The 18,034-nt window shown below is 41.7% G+C and overlaps 1 non-coding gene across 1 annotated transcript; it reads right to left on the reverse strand.

Annotated features, from left to right (window-relative positions):
• Positions 1–15,837: 15,837 nt before the first annotated feature.
• On the reverse strand, positions 15,838–15,912 carry Trnat-ugu (transfer RNA threonine (anticodon UGU)). Its single transcript has one exon. It is a non-coding gene; the product is annotated as a tRNA-Thr (tRNA).
• Positions 15,913–18,034: the final 2,122 nt, after the last annotated feature.

Consider the following 18,034-nt stretch of genomic DNA (forward strand, 5'->3'; position numbering starts at 1 on the left):
TGACCATTACATCTTCTCGATGAGGAGTAGGATATAAATCAGTAATTGACTGCAGATAGATAGTTGACCAAAAAGTGCCCCAACTGGGAAACACCAGTAGGTTTCTGAATGATAACTTTAGCTATAGATTCCAACATGAAGAGTGCTGGATGAGTTTGGCATAATGTAGGAGTCAAAATTCTTTCTGTGTGATGTGGATGTTATAACCTATTGCTGGTGAGAAAATGCTTGCCAGTTGACATAAGGCTTGGAATGAGGTGGAGTTGGTGTGATATTAGCATACCTAATTGTGAAAACAAATGCAGCGATCGTAAATATATATATAGATACAGGTTAATTAAGTACCAAAAACAAAGGTTAGTTAGTTATTCACATTTTGTTTGATTCAATAATAAATTGTCTTTAAAATGTAATAGGCTGATTTGCACAGCTAATTAAAGTGCTGCCAGCAGTGGCAAATATCACAAAAATCATTGAATTTGTGATTTATGAGGGACACTGATATACATTTGTCAATCTGAAATTGAGTTGGCAGCTTTTAATATGTGATGTATTAAAAAAAACATAAGTCAAGTAAGATTTCCTTAAACTTGCTGAGATGACACATTGTCAATTTACGTCAGACTAATGCCTGTTGTTGTGAACATACAACAATATCTTCTACTTATGTAACTGGTTTTCATTTGAATTAACATTATACTTAATCTAAATTTAAACTGGCTAACAGAAGACAAAAAGTATTCTGTAAGGAATGATCAGCCTTCAGGAAAGTAACAAAGGGTAATTTGAAGCAGAGAAACTCATAGAGACATTCACTCTCTTATGAATGGCATCTGTGAGGCATATGAACAAGTAGTTGGACACTGTAATTCCCGTGTACCTGTTTCAAAACCTTATGTCTCCAGGTAGTATTGTATGTACAATGGCTGGCCACTTTTTTCTTTCAGGAGGTGAAATTCCAAGTCCCATTGAAGGACAATGGATGACAGAGATATTTGGCCATCTGAATGTAAATACAGGGTGTACCATAAAGACTCATCTGATTTAGCACACCTATATTTCTGAAACTAATAAACATATACAAAGAATTTTGTTTTTTGATGAAAAGGAAACTCAAAAAGATGCAGCTCTCCATGCTACTCTATCCTGTGCAAGCTTCTTCATCTCCCAGTACCTACTGCAACCTACATACTTTTGAATCTGCTTGGTATATTCACCTTTTGGTCTCCCTCTACGATTTTTACCCTCCACGCTGCCCTCCAATACTAAATTGGTGATCCCTTGATGCCTCAGAATATGTCCTACCAACTGATCCCTTCTTCTAGTCAAGTTGTGCCACAAACTTCTCTTCTCCCCAGTCCTGTTCAATACCTCCTCATTAGTTATGTGATCTACCCATCTAATCTTCAGCATTCTTCTGTAGCACCACATTTCGAAAGCTTCTATTCTCTTCTTGTCTAAACTATTTATCATCCATGATTCACTTTGCATACATGGCTACACTCCATACAAATACTTTCAAAAACGACTTCCTAACACTTAAATCAATACTAGATGTTAACAAAATTTCTCTTCTTCAGAAACGCTTTCCTTCCCATTGCCAGTCTACATTTTATATCCTCTCTACTTCGACCATCATCAGTTATTTTGCTCCCCAAATAGCAAAACTCCTTTACTACTTTAAGTGTCTCATTTCCTAACCTAATACCCTCAACATCACCCGACTTAATTCGACTACATTCCATTATCCTCACTTTGCTTTTGTTGATGTTCATCTTATATCCTCCCTTCAAGACACCATCCATTCCGTTCAACTGCTCTTTCAACTCCTTTGCTGTCTCTGACAGAATTACAATGTCATCGGGGAACCTCAAAGTTTTTATTTCTTCTCCCTGGATTTTAATACCTACTTTGAATTTTTCTTTTGTTTCCTTCACTGCTTGCTCAATATACAGATTGAATAGCATCGGGGAGAGGCTACAACTCTCACTCCCTTCCCAACCACTGCTTCTCTTTCATGTCCCTCAACTCTTATAACTGCCATTTGGTTTCCATACAAATTATAAATAGCCTTTCGCTCCCTATATTTTACCCCTGCCACCTTCAGAATTTGAAAGAGAGTATTCCAGTCAACATTGTCAAAAGCTTTCTCTAACTCTACCAATGCTAGAAACATAGGTTTGCCTTTCCTTAATCTAGCTTCTAAGATAAGCCGTAGGGTCAGTATTGCTTCACGTGTTCCAATATTTCTATGGAATCCAAAGTGATCTTCCCCAATGTCAGCTTCTACTAGTTTTTCCATTCATCTGTAGAGAATTCGTGTTAGTATTTTGCAGCTGTGACTTATTAAACTGATAGTTGGGTAATTTTCACATCTGTCAACACCTGCTTTCTTTGGGATTGGGATTATTATATTCTTCTTGAAGTCTGAGGGTATTTTGCTTGTCACATACATCTTGCTCACCAGATGGTAGAGTTTTGTCAGGACTGGCTTTCAGTAGTTCTAATGGAATGTTGTCTACTCCCGGGGCCTTGTTTCGACTCAGGTCTTTCAGTGCTTTGTCGAACTCTTCACGCAGTATCATATCTCCAATTTCATCTTCATCTACATCCTCTTCCATTTCCATAATATTGTCCTCAAGTACATCGCCCTTGTATAGACCCTCTGTATACTCCTTCCACCTTTCTGCTTTCCCTTCTTTGCCTAGAACTGGGTTTCCATCTGAGCACTGGATATTCTTACAAGTGGTTCTCTTTTCTCCAAAGGTCTCTTTAATTTTCCTGTAGGCAGTATCTATCTTACCCCTAGTGAGATAAGCCTCCACATCCTTACATTTATCCTCTAGCCATCCCTGCTTAGCCGTTTTGCACTTCCTGTCGATCTCATTTTTGAGTCATTTGTATTCCTTTTTGCCTGCTTCATTTACTGCATTTTTATATTTTCTCCTTTTATCAATTAAATTCAATATTTCTTCTGTTACACAAGGATTTCTACTAGCCCTCGTCTTTTTACCTACTTGATCCTCTGCTGCCTTCACTACTTCATCCCTTAAAGCTACCCATTCTTCTTCTACTGTATTTCTTTCCCCCAACCCTGCCATTTGTTCCCTTACGCTCTCCCTGAAATTCTGTATAACCTCTGGTTTAGTCAGTTTATCCACGTCCCATCTCCTTAAATTCCCAGCTTTTTGCAGTTTCTTCAGTTTGAATCTACAGTTTGTAACCAATAGATTGTAGTCAGAGTCCACATCTGCCCCTGGAAATGTCTTACAATTTAAAACCTGGTTCTTAAATCTCTGTCTTACCATTATATAATCTATCTGATACCTTTTAGTATCTCCAGGGTTCTTCCATGTATAAAACCTATTTTCATGATTCTTCAACCAAGTTTTAGCTATGATTAAGTTTTGCTCTGCACAAAATTCTACCAGGCGGCTTCCTCTTTCATTTCTTACCCCCAGTCCATATTCACCTACTACATTTCCTTCTGTCCCTTTTCCTACTACCGTATTCCAGTCACCCATGACTATTAAATTTTCATCTTCCTTCACTATCTGAATAATTTCTTTTATTTCATCATACATTTCTTCAATTTCTTCGTCATCTGCAGAGATAGTTGGCATATAAACTTCTACTAATGTAGTAGGTGTGGGCTTCGTGTCTATCTTGGCCACAATAACGTGTTCACTATGCTGTTTGTAGTAGCTTACCCCCATTCCTATTTTTTTTATTCATTATTAAACCTACTCCTGCATTACTCCTATTTGACTTTGTATTTATAACCCTGTATTCGCCTGACCAAAAGTCTTGTTCCCCCTGCCACTGAACTTCACTAATTCCCACTATATCTAACTTTAATCTATCTGTTTCCCTTTTTTAAATTTTCTAACCTACCTGCCCGATTAAGGGATCAGACATTCCACACTCCGATCCATAGAACGCCAGTTTTCTTCTCCTGATAACGACATCCTCTTGAGTAGTCGCTGCCCGGAGATCCGAATGGGGGACTGTTTTACCTCCGGAATATTTTACCCAAGAGGACGCCATCATCATTAACCATACAGTAAAGCTGCATGCCCTCGGGAAAAATTACGGCTGTAGTTTCCCCTTGCTTTCAACCGTTCGCAGGACCAGCACAGCAAAGCCGTTTTGGTTAGTGTTACAAGGCCAGATCAGTCAATCATCCAGACTGTTTCCCCTGCAACTACTGAAAAGGCTGCTGCCCCTCTTCAGGAACCACGCGTTTGTCTGGCCTCTCAACAGATACCCCTCCGTTGTGGTTGCACCTACGGTACGGCTATCTGTATCGCTGAGGCATGCAAGCCTCCCCACCAGTGGCAAGGTCCATGGTTCACAGGGGGGGGGGGGGGAGGAAGGGGGGGGTGACCTTTTCATAAGTGTTCAATATGCCCTCCTTGAGATGCATGTCATATGTCAATGCAATATTCGAATTGTTCCAACACTGCAGTGATCATGTCTTGAGTTACAGCTTCCGTAGCTGCTGTTATGTGATGTCTCAGTTCATTCATTGTTGTTGGTAACAGAGGCACATAAACAAAGTCTTTTATAAACCCCCACAAGAAATAATCACATACAGTCAGGTCCAATGAACTTGAAGGCCAGTAATGTAAGGCTGAATCATTTGGTCCAGTGTGACTGATCCATCGTTCAGGAATCCTTTGATTTAAAAATTCCCGCACTTCCAGATGCCAGTGTGCCAGTGCCCCATCCTTTTGGGGCATGTTGAGCTGTTGAGCTGCATGGTGAACAGATTTCTGCAGACTCTTTGTGAAACTATGGTGGATGCGTTTGACGTCTGTGTCACACTCGAAAACGGCCTGGCAATTTGCCATTACACAAACAACTTGTTTCTCAGATTTGTTCATGCCATCATCTAATGCTCTGTGCTGTAGGAGGATCCACACCATACCTAATACGAAAGTCATGCTGAATAGCTATTCTGACACGCAGTGTGCAGAATGTAGAACACAAAACGCTTTCTGTTGTCCCGACACCACTTTTACTAGAACTGAAGTGAGCGCACACAGCTCTACGTAGTGGGAACAAAAAAACTCACAAGGTTGCTCTTTCCAAGAGTACATTGTTCATGCACATATCTCAAATAACGTAATAGTTATAATTTTTTTTAAATTGGGTGATTCTTTTTGATACATCATGTACTGGCCAGCCACTGCCTCCTTGTAATTCAACTGCTATCTCTGTTTAATGTTCTTTTATTTATAGCCAAACTAAAAAATAATTATTTCAGTTCTGTTTCAAAATTGATGTTCTTGTGTATCAGCTTTATAATTAATCAGGAAGTCAGGTGCTTAGTTTGTAACCTCTGGGTGCCAATCATATTTAACACTTAAATAGTGGATGCCATCACATGCAGGGCAAAAGTTGCCAAATTTAAGAGTACAAGTGTTATTTTAATTACAAAATATAAATATAATTTTAATTTCAAGTTATAAATATGCGTACCCAGAAATGTTGAACATTGTTTTGCATATTAACTTTCTCAAATGCTTTTCCATAACTGCCCTAGTCATTTTCTCTCAGTCATGTGCAGAACTATATGAATGTTTTTAAAGTGATAATGCATTTACAGAAAACCAACTGATAATGTTAGTCAACATTGTATTTATCATTATACATGATGGGTTTAATTAAAATGCTTTTATTGCCAGCAAAGGGTGTCCAGCAAACCTAGGAATCTTGAAAACCTGAAAAAAGCTGGGAATTTACCAAATCAGGGTATTTAATCTATATTGTTATCTTTATGTGAATGATAACAGCCAAACAGTTGCAGATTAAAGATTTGTTGAAATCCTTGACCACAGATTCGCTAAATCTAAATATACCATCATCAGAAGAAAAAAATACACCTGAACAGGAAGACACCTTCATTAGCAAAAAATTTAGCAACATAACTGAGACAGAAAAAAACACTGATAGCTTTAAGTAACCATGAAAATTACCAAAGTATTACAAGTGCAAAAACATTTAGTCACTTACTAAAATCAGATCCTGCAGTGAAGTTGCATAAAACAATCATGCCAAAGGCATCATCTGTAGTTAAAAGTAAAATATCACCTCCATCTGTACAGCATAATTATAAAGAGACAGTCAATGCAAACACGGCATACTATCAGTACTTAGCCTGTGAACTAGCGTAAAGAGGGTGTGGGAGCACTAGGGCAGACAATTTCACCGAGAAACAGCACTTGTGGCATGGATGAGACACTCGCACCCACTGAAACACTGGGTTACATACTCATGCACATCAAAATTTTAAAGGTTGTGCTAATTTAAACCCTCTGTCTTAATAAATAAAACATATCAGAACCATTTAAAACACTTACAAACAATAGTAAATCTGAACACCAATTTGCCTGTGTCCTAGTGCCAAGCAGGTGAAACTTGCACTAAGGAACATATCCCATGAGAGAGGATACTTGTGTTATGCACGACAATCTCGTGCAAATTAAAGGCTAGGATACATACTAGTGAAAACAAACAAAATGTTGTAAATCAAAACTGTCTGTCATCTTGAATAAAAAGCATAACAGAATCATTTAAACCACACAACACATTGAAAACCGTGAACAACAATCATCAAAAACGCATAAAATCCCAACAAGACAGGAAAGGAGCATCTTACCAGCATGAACAGACAAGAAAACTAGCCTCTAGTTAGCCAAGACTATATTATGTTGGAGCAAGAAGGGGGTTGAAACTATCCAAAAAATTTTTGTTTCTAAGCTACACCTGTTCGTTAAGAATAAACCCATCTTTTCGAGACAGATGCTTGAAAATTTCTAATTCCTCAAACAGGTCCAGTTTGTAACCCTTACTCAGTTTGTGTATCAATTCTACGTCATCCAGTTTACATAGTGTATGTTGTAAGAGCAATAGATGTTCAGCAAACGTGAAATTGTACACATTTTCCCCATTTTTACCTAGCATGTGTTCATTATATCTTACTTTAATGAGTCTACCTGTCTGTCCAACACAATAGTTGGGGCAGTTGTTACAAGTAATTTTGTAAACTCCAGATTTAATGCCAAGTTCTACCCGTGCCCCAATAGTACAATACAAACTACACTCCTGGAAATGGAAAAAAGAACACTTTGACAACGGTGTGTCAGACCCACCATACTTGCTCCGGACACTGCGAGAGGGCTGTACAAGCAATGATCACACGTACGGCACAGCGAACACACCAGGATCCGCGGTGTTGGCCGTCGAATGGCGCTAGCTGCGCATCATTTGTGCACCCCCGCCGTCAGTGTCAGCCAGTTTGCCGTGGCATACGGAGCTCCATCGCAATCTTTAACACTGGTAGCATGCCGCGACAGCGTGGACGTGAACCGTATGTGCAGTTGAAGGACTTTGAGCGAGGGCGTATAGTGGGCATGCGGGAGGCCGGGTGGACGTACCGCCGAATTGCTCAACACGTGGGGCGTGAGGTCTCCCCAGTACATCGATGTTGTCGCCAGTGGTCGGCGGAAGGTGCACGTGCCCGCCGACCTGGGACCGGACCGCAGCGACGCACGGATGCAGGCCAAGACCGTAGGATCCTACGCAGTGCCGTAGGGTACCGCACCGCCACTTCCCAGCAAATTAGGGACACTGTTGCTCCTGGGGTATCGGCGAGGACCATTCGCAACCGTCTCCATGAAGCTGGGCTACGGTCCCGCACACCGTTAGGCCATCTTCCGCTCACGCCCCAACATCTTGCAGCCCGCCTCCAGTGGTGTCGCGACATTCGTGAATGGAGGGACGAATGGAGACGTGTCGTCTTCAGCGATGAGAGTCGCTTCTGCCTTGGTGCCAATGATGGTCGTATGCGTGTTTGGCGCCGTGCAGGTGAGCGCCACAATCAGGACTGCATACGACCGAGGCACACAGGGCCAACACCCGGCACCATGATGTGGGGAGCGATCTCCTACACTGGCCGTACACCTCTGGTGATCGTCGAGGGGACACTGAATAGTGCACGGTACATCCAAACCGTCATCGAACCCATCGTTCTACCATTCCTAGACCGGCAAGGGAACTTGCTGTTCCAACAGGACAATGCACGTCCGCATGTATCCTGTGCCACCCAACGTGCTCTAGAAGGTGTAAGTCAACTATCCTGGCCGGCAAGATCTCCGGATCTGTCCCCCATTGAGCATGTTTGGGACAGGATGAAGCGTTGTCTCACGCGGTCTGCATGACCCGCACGAACGCTGGTCCAACTGAGGCGCCAGGTGGAAATGGCATGGCAAGCCGTTCCACAGGACTACATCCAGCATCTCTACGATCGTCTCCATGAGAGAATAGCAGCCTGCATTGCTGCGAAAGGTGGATATACACTGTACTAGTGCCGACATTGTGCATGCTCTGTTGCCTGTGTGTATGTGCCTGTGGTTCTGTCAGTGTGATCATGTGTTGTATCTGACCCCAGGAATGTGTCAATAAAGTTTCCCCTTCCTGGGACAATGAATTCACGGTGTTCTTATTTCAATTTCCAGGAGTGTAGACCTGTGTTTTTTCTTCTGTCTCAATTATGTTGCTAGGTTTTTTGCTAATGAAGGTGTCTTCCTATTCAGGTGTATTTTTGCTTCTGATGAAGGTATATTTAGATATAGCAAAACCATGGTCAAGGATTTCAATAAATCTTTATTCTGTAACTGTTTGGCTGTTACCATTTACTGTGAAGATTTTCAACAGTTGCTGCTTCAGCCATGTTTAAAATTTTGCTATGTTCTTATATTGTCAGTTTAAACTATATGAGATATTTCAAAAAATATTCGAATATTCAAAGGAAGTCAGCCATCAGCTTTTGTTGTTGAATCATCAGGAGACTATCAAGTAGCATATTTAGTGTTTCTTTTGTGTTCTCAGTTTAATTCTTAAATTCTCTCCATATTTTAGTGTGCTTGCAAAGTTTAATTAATTGCATAGTCTTGCATTTGAGAAGTACAGTAACGTGTTTTACTCATGGTAACATGTACATTTACTCAGTCTGTAGTGCAGCAGTCATTTGTTTTTTTGAAGTTGGATGGCCAGTAACTGTTGAACCACAGGTCAGTCAGCTGCCACTCTCTATTTGTGAAGCACCAGGAGACTAGTGAATCACATATTAAACTTTTTCCATTTGTTTTTAATTCTCAAGTTAGTACTGGTGGGATGAATAGGGAGTGTATGTGTGCTGTGTGCAGACACACGAGGGGCCAGCTGTGATCTGCGAACAGCTGAAGACTCTTAAAACCAGCGTCACCCATCAGCAGGCTGCTGTCTCAGGGTGTGGCAGCAGTGGAGAAACAGTCATGTCACATGGGACACATCAGGTGTCACTTGTTTCGCCCACAGGTGAGGCACTTTCCAGTATACCCATTGCAGGGAATCTGCACTCACTGCAGGATGAGTGGCAAGTTATAATGCAATCATACAACTTGAGGCAGAGTGTCAACGTGAAGGCTGGTCATCTGGCCTCGCCCATTCATGCTGTGCATGGACAGGTGGCCACTCCTTGAGCATGGTCAGAGCAGCCACATGGGAAGAGGTGTTTACTAGTTATCAGGAACTCCAATATTAGGCATGTTATGGAGCCCCTTAGGGAAATAGCATTGGATTCTGGAAAGAATTCCAATGTGCACTCGGTCTGTCTGATGTGGGGGGGCTCATCCTAGATGTGGATGAGGCCCTGCCTGCGGCTATTGAGTATGCAGGTAATAGTAGTCTACAAGTTGTTGCTCATATTGGGACCTATGGCACCTGTAAATTGGGTTCTGAGAACATCCTCAGTTCCTTTGGATGGCTGGTGAAGTGGTGAAGACTGCTGGCCTTGCTCGTGGGATGCAAGCAGAACTCAGAATTTGCAGCATCATACCCCGGGTCGAAAGGGGTCCTTTGGTTTGGAGCCAAGTGGGGAGCCTCAATCAGAGGCTCTGTCAGTTCTGTGACAATCATGGCTGCATATTTTGTAGGTTACAGAGTTGTAGGACTCTCCTTAATAAGTGAGGGCTGCACTGCACAAAGGAAGCAGCTGGCTTGCTAGTGGAATACTTGTGGAGAGCACCTGGGCATTTCTTAATATTAGGAGGTAGTTTTAGTTCCTCTAATAAATGCTCGTACACAGAGAATGAAACCAGATCACATACAAGGCAGAGACACTTCAATTTGTGAAAATTTTAACAGTAAATTTTGAAGTATTTGTAACAAAGTTTCTGAATTTACTGTTGTATAAGAAATTTCTCACTCTCATCAGAACAGAGCTGGCTGAAACCTCAAGTAGAAAGTTCCAAAGGATTTAGCAAGTCATGGAATGTATATCAGAAAGACAAATTAGACACCATATGAGGGAAAGTGTTCATAGCAGTTGACAAAAATATTAAGGTCAATTTGAGTGTGACAGTGAAGTTACCTGGAGATGTATAAAAGGTATAAGTGAAATCGAGTTAACTGTTAGATGTTTTCACCAGCCACCTGATTCTGCTGTGACAGTTTTAGAGTCATTCAAGGAGAGTATATGGTCAGTAGTGTGGAACTACCCAGATCATGCCATATTAGTTGGAGGCAGCTGTAACCTACCGTGTATAGACTGGGATGTCTATGGATTCACAGCAGGTGGTATGGATGTCAGTCTTGGGAAGTACTCTTGAAGACATTATCTGAAAATTGCCTTGAAAACCTAAGTAGACAACCCCCACACAGTGGAAATATTTCAGACCTTGTAGCTACAAACAGGCCTGACCATGTCTATACTGCACTTCAGTATAAACACCAAGAAATCCAGGAGAATGTTTATGCTTGAGAAAGCAGGTAAGCAGTTGTTAGCATCTCACTTAGGTACTGAATAGACATCATTAAACTCCAGTATGACAGATTTAGAGGGATTATGGGCAAAGTTTAAACTGATAGTAAATTGCACTCTGGAGACATATGTGCAAATTAAGTGGATGAAGGATGGAAAGGATGCTCCATGACCTAATAATCAGATTCATAAAATGCTGAGGAAACCAAGATTGTTTGCACTCTTGGTTTAAAAAAGAGCGCATGAGTGTTGACAGGCAAAAGTTAGTAGAAATTTATGTGTCCGTAAGAAGATCAATGTATGTAGAATACAACAACTTCCACCATCATACCTTAGCAAAACATCTTGTCAAGAAACTAAGAAAATGCTGGTCATGCCTAAAATCACTAAGTGGGTCAAATGATTCTGTCCAGTAACTCATCAACTAGTGTACAATAGCAACAGAAGACAGCAAAAGGAAAGCTGAAGTTTTAAATGTCACATTTAAGAAGTCATTCATGTGGGAGCATCCTACAAACCCACCATTGTTTGACTGGCATACAGAGCCCCACATAGAGAACATATAAATTGGCATCCATGGTGCAGAGAAACAACTGAAAGAGTTGAAAACAAATAAGTTGCCAGATACAGATGGAATCCCAATACAGTTTTACAAAGAGCACTCTGCAGCATTTGCCCCTTACTTAGCCTACATTTATCACAAATCTCTCGCCCATTAAAAACTCCTAAGTGACTGGAAAAAGTGTACGGGACTCCTGTATATAAGAAAGATAAAAGAACTGACCCACATAATTACAGACAAATGCCCTTAACATCAGTTAGCTGCAGAATTCTTAAACACATTCTGAGTTCCAATGTAATAAATATCCTTGAGGCAGAAAAGCTTCTGTCCCCAAATCATCACAGATTTAGAAAGAATTGCTCATGTGAAACTCAGCTTATCCTTTTCTCACATGATATCTTATAAACCATGGATGGAGTACAATGGACAGATCCCATATTCCTTGATTTTCAGAAAACATTTGACATGGTTCCCCACTGCAGGCTACTGATGAAGGTACAAGCATATGGACTAGGATCCCAGATATGTGAGTGTCTTGAAGACTTCATAAGTGATAGACATCAGTATGTTGTCCTCGATGGTGAGCGTTCTTCAGAAGCAAGGGTATTGTCAGTAATGTCCCAGGGAAGTGTGACAGGACTACTTTTATTCCATACACAGGTAATAGTCCTGATGGGCAACTGTGAGCAGCAAATGAATCAGGAAAGGAAATGATTAGTACTGGTACAAGGGACTCTTCATCATGCACCACATTGAAGGTTGCAGAGTATGTATGTAGATGTATGTGGTATACTAATACTACCCATTGGTGATACAATGTGTACACAAAGATTTGTAACTGTTTTATACCCATCGAGCTGTTGCATGAGGCTGTGATCCGAGGAAGCTGACTAATGCCGCCACTTGAGAGGTGGGGAGAGAGGGCAAAATTTATTATTTCCAAGTCAGGCACAAAGTACTGTTCAACTACTGTTGTAGAAATAAGACATGCAAATAATAAATTTTGTAAAAGTACTTCACTAAGATTTTCATGTTCAGTTTAGTAAAATATCTGAAATTAAATTAAACATCTTGTAATGCTTATTATAACAATGTAAATGAAATAGAAAGAAACTTCCACATGGGAAAAATATATTAAAAACAAAGATTCCAAGACTTACCTAGAGGGAAAGCGCCGGCAGACAGGCACATGAACAAAACACACAAACACACACACAGAATTACGAGCTTTCACAACTGGCAGTTGCTTCGTCAGGAAAGAGGGAAGGAGAGGGAAAAATGAAAGGATGTGGGTTTTAAGGGAGAGGGTAAGGAGTCATTCCAATCCCGGGAGCGGAAAGACTTCCCTTAGGGGAAAAAACGGACAGGTGTACACTCACACACACACACACACACACACACACACACACACACACACACACACATATCCATCCGTGCGGATGGATATGTGTGTGTGTGTGTGTGTGTGTGTGTGTGTGTGTGTGTGTGTGTGTGTGTGTGTGTGTGTGTGTGTGTGCACACCTGTCCTCTTTTCCCCCTAAGGGAAGTCTTTCCGCTCCCGGGATTGGAATGACTCCTTACCCTCTCCCTTAAAACCCACATCCTTTCATTTTTCCCTCTCCTTCCCTCTTTCTGGACGAAGCAACTGCCAGTTGCGAAAGCTCGTAATTCTGTGTGTGTGTTTGTGTGTTTTGTTCATGTGCCTGTCTGCCGGTGCTTTCCCGCTTGGTAAGTCTTGGAATCTTTGTTTTTAATTTATTATAACAATGGTTAGATCAAATAAAATTGTTGTTGGTGTCAGTTGAAAACAGGACATCATAGTTACAAAGGTTACTGACTTGTACTAAACAGATGTATAGCACTTCTTGACAGCACAGACTAACATAATATTATGAATGATGAAGCTAGAATGCTTGCTTGGTAATTTTGCTGAACGGAGTGGTAATAATCTTGGACATCACCAGATATCAGATACACTGAGATGCACAGATGAACTGAAGTTATATGTCAAATACATAACTGTCTGCCTCTGAACGTTGTGTATGTAACACATATCTTCAGTCCATCTATGCAACTTGATGTACCTGATATCTGATGATGGGTTGTTCCAAAATGCATAATATTAAAGTCATTCATTTACCAGTTTATAACATTTTACTAAGTGATATATTCACTTATGCAGTACTGTTCTAATTATTTATTATAATGTCTCATTTTGCAGCATTAATATAGTTATCTGTATTAGGTAATTATTCACCCCACTCAACCTGCCTGTTTTCATTTTCTTCCATTCACAGCACTACGTGACATTCACAACAATATTTCTCACTTCACCCTGTGTCAACAGACTTTTAATTGGGAATGGGCCAGGAGTAGCTTCTTCAGTCATTGAAATTTAGCTGGTGCCATATACTGTTGGACTGTGTTGCTTGGCAGTAGTAATAGATCCCTGACAATGTGATTGGCCATAATTCCAAGCAGCATGAAGTACAGAGGCTAAGGGACAGAGAAAACCACTCTCATTCTAATGTGTTGTTGTATTCCAAGGACATAAATCAGAAAGAATCTGTAGCTGCACAGACCATAAAATTAAAGAATTGGTAATTGCAGTTGGTAACACTGTATAACCAACAACAAATGGAAAAAAAGTAACAGAACAAAATTAAAGTGTGTCTTCAAACAAATTCATGACAGTAGTTCATTCAAATTAGTTTTTTTTTTCTTTTGTGGGTGCTGAAATCTCAAAAATGTCAAAAGCACATGCAAGTGTGACCAGTATCAAAAGTCATATAAGCTTTTATTTCCATGCGTTGAACTTGATCCCAAAAACATTGTGGTGGCATCGACCATGAGGATCAATTATGCTCAACATATCGACTGCAGCAACTATGAAATGTTTTAATCACTAGCGGAAAATTATAATCTTTGTTCATCAGTTGCCATTTGTCTCTTCAGTAGTGTGCATTGCAATAACACATTTTATATTTTCTCCGTATATAACAGTGGGTATAAGGTGTGGAATTCTTCACCAAGGTGTCTGTAAATCCTTATACGCAACCCTGGCTACCCACGATTCCTGTACTGGTGACCCCAGATTTCAGTTCATTCCCAATGTTCTTAAATGGACAATGGATACCAGTGATCAGCAGGGGCTTTTTGGACCTTCCATTTGGCTTGACTGTGTCCTCCATGGACTCCACAGTGCAACACACAATTTAGACATATCAAAGCAGGAAGTGTGAACAAAAATGAATTTTTCCACTTTCCTATGAATAGACTCGAAACTCTTGCACCGCAGGGCACCATTCACAACACATTACAAAGGATCTGATCAACTCACCTCAGATCAACTGGATCTGATGCACATAAATGATGACCCCACCCTCCCGCAGGACTCCAGTATTAACATGCAACACCACTTGTTAGACCCTCCACCAAGACTTATGCTAGCAAGTCTGGTTCTCAGGTGACAAATCCATTTCTACCCATGGGTGGATATTGGCCAGCTGAGGCACGCCAAAACATTTATGGTATCCCTACTGCATTTGGATGATCAATATGGTTCCACATGCCGCTACCCTTATATGTAATCAATCAGTGCCCAGCAGACATCTTTCCTACAACACTTCAGCAGTGCAACATACACCTCTAAAACTGCCTCCATTCTTGGTAGACTAAACCCATACCTGGTTTGTCACCACTGATTCATTGTTCACCACACACAATTCATTTGATGGTACATTGAAGTACTCAACTTTACTGTGTCGCTTAGGTGAATATACTGCAACAGTCAATGACATCCTACTGTCGTCAATTAAATATAACAATTTAGAGGCAGCCAAATCATCTTTGCTTTTAGGGCTATGCAAGACCCCAAGACAAAAAGTACTTCAAGCTAGCCATGCGGTACAATTAAATTGATGATTGCCATCACAGTCATGGTGTGGCGCCTTTTATGGTTCATGGTAGATCCCTCATTAGTGCTCGATATTCCCTCATTAGTGCTTGACATTACGCTGTGGGCCACATGTTGAAGCCAACTGCCACATGAAATCCAAGCTGTATTAACATGCAGTGAGGCACTCCCACTGGAATATAAATTACAGTTGACAGATTACATACATGGTTTGCATAACGGCTGGCCTCACTATCCGGCAGCCACTGGCATTACATACTGCGTGCAGCCATAGTGCACACAGAGGTGGCAGATGGCAACTGAATGACACTGACCCATCCCGAGGCTCCCCAACATGCCAACTGGGAACAGTGATGGTTGTCTTGCCCCCCTCCTCTACCCCCTCCTGCCCACCTGCCCAACAGACCACTAGCAAATACTACTGGATGTACCTGCTGACACCTGATGCCAACACAGTGTGTCCTCAACCCTGGCTATGAAATGATAATTAATTGGACACCATAGCTGCAAACAGGCGTTGATGTACTTCATTAGGGACATGTTGAAAATGTGTGCCCCGACCGGGACTCGAACCCGGGATCTCCTGCTTACATGGCAGACGCTCTATACATCTGAGCCACCGAGGGCACAGAGGATAGCGCGACTGCAATGACTTATCCCTTGCACGCTCCCCGTGAGACCCACATTCCCAACATGTCCACACCACTACATTTGTAGTGCGCCTAAGAGATGTTTGCCCATCATACTCATTACTCGTGGCAGATTAATCTACCAAGTCCCGTACGAGTTCGGGCAGAGTGTGTGCGTTTGCACAAGAAGGTCAATGGCCGGGAAGCCATATTTTAACTATACATGACGTTAGTATATGTTCCCGAAAGAACAGTTACCGTAGATGACCATGGAGCTTTGCTGGAAATGAAATGATAATTAAATGGACACTCTAGCTGCAAACAGGCATTGATGTACTTCATGTAGTGGTGTGGACATGTTGAGAATGTGACCTTCACTAGGCATCAGAAGCCATGGCATCACCCAAGTTCACCACACATCATACCTACTGAACCAAACCAGTCTCAGCCACACAGGAACAGGATCCAAAATCAGTACAATTATGAATACCAGCCCGCCCCCTCATGCCCCTGCCTCCGCATCTACAACACAAACAGCAAACGGAACTGAATCACAACTTACGGAACTGTGAGTCACAACATTGACCTTGGCAGCAGCCAAAACTTAACGTGGACAGTGCTATACATCAGTGTGAATGAACCACTGATTGGGGCTGATTTTCTATGACAATTCTACTGATGCCTGTGTTTACGGGAAGGCGTGCAACTCTGCAGATAAGATGTCACCATCAAGGACACGATTGGATGACCAGCAACACAAGCTACATGACAACATGAGGACACATACCTTTCATCAGTATGCAGGCTACAACCATTACAATCCTCCACTGAGAATAAATTGATAACAACAGATCAACGGTACATCGACACTGAGAAAGAATGTCTCCCACTACAAGAGGAAAATTCATTCCTTCAGGTATTACTGCACGAGTTTCAAAATCAGCTACCAGACATAAAACTGCAACTTAGGTCCCTTCAAACTTCACCTATTGCCACCATGGAACAACTATCAACTCAGAACACACACCCAGTCGATGCATGGTATACAGTGGAGGATCCCCATACCAGAGAGCAGAAGTTGACCACCAGCCCTGGTGACATGACAAACACCGCCACCTCGACAAATTACTGACTCAGAGATTACTTACCTTGGACTCCATGGGCACTAAAGGCAACATGCACATCCACTACCACTGCAAGAAAGGAGTGGAATGTTGCATTTATCATCTTGAGTCTGTGAATGTCACCCCTCGCCATCGGCATAATACCTCCCTTCGGCAAACACTATAAATGAGCAGTTTACTGCCAGAGAAACAAGAGACAGTGCAATCAGTGTTTGAGCAACACATGACAACAACAGCCATGTTTCCTTTCCCTCCTCACCCCCCCCCCCCCCCCAAGTACCTCCCAACATCCCTCCCCGATGGCATTATTGATGTCACAGTATGGAGAATCGGAAAAACCGAGACACCCTCCCAATCGCAAAGCATGCTGCCTCCTCCCTGGCAAATTTCAAACTGGCAAAGTCACAATAGATGAGTTGCTTAACAAGGGCATTATCTGCCCTTCAAATAGCCCTTGGGCTTCACCAATACATGTGACCTACAGAAAGTACATTCCAAATATGAAGGGATTACAGGTTGCTCAACACTTGGACAATTGCTGACCGCTACCTAGTACCTAACATCCAGGACTTTGCCGAATAATTATCAAGCACAAAGATCTTCAGTATCATAGACTTCTGAAAGGCATACATACAAATACCAATGGTGAAACTTCCTGGCAGATTAAAACTGTGTGCCAGACTGAGACTCGAACGTGGGACCTTTGCCTTTCGTGGGCAAGTGCACTTGCCCGTGAAAGGCAAAGGTCCCGCGTTTGAGTCTCAGTGTTAATCTGCCAGGAAGTTTCATATCAGTGCACAATCTGCTGCACAGTGAAAATCTCATTCTGGAAATACCAGTGGTGACTGAAGACACTGCTAAAACTGTCATTATCACCCCCTTTGAGTTATTTGAATATCTTTTCATGTGATTCAGATTAAAAACATGCCTCAAATATGGCAGAGATTCATCAACTCATCTTATGCAAATTCCCATTCTGTTTTCCATGTCTGAATG

This window comes from Schistocerca gregaria, chromosome X, assembly GCF_023897955.1.
Source record: "Schistocerca gregaria isolate iqSchGreg1 chromosome X, iqSchGreg1.2, whole genome shotgun sequence".
Classification (NCBI taxonomy): domain Eukaryota; kingdom Metazoa; phylum Arthropoda; class Insecta; order Orthoptera; family Acrididae; genus Schistocerca; species Schistocerca gregaria.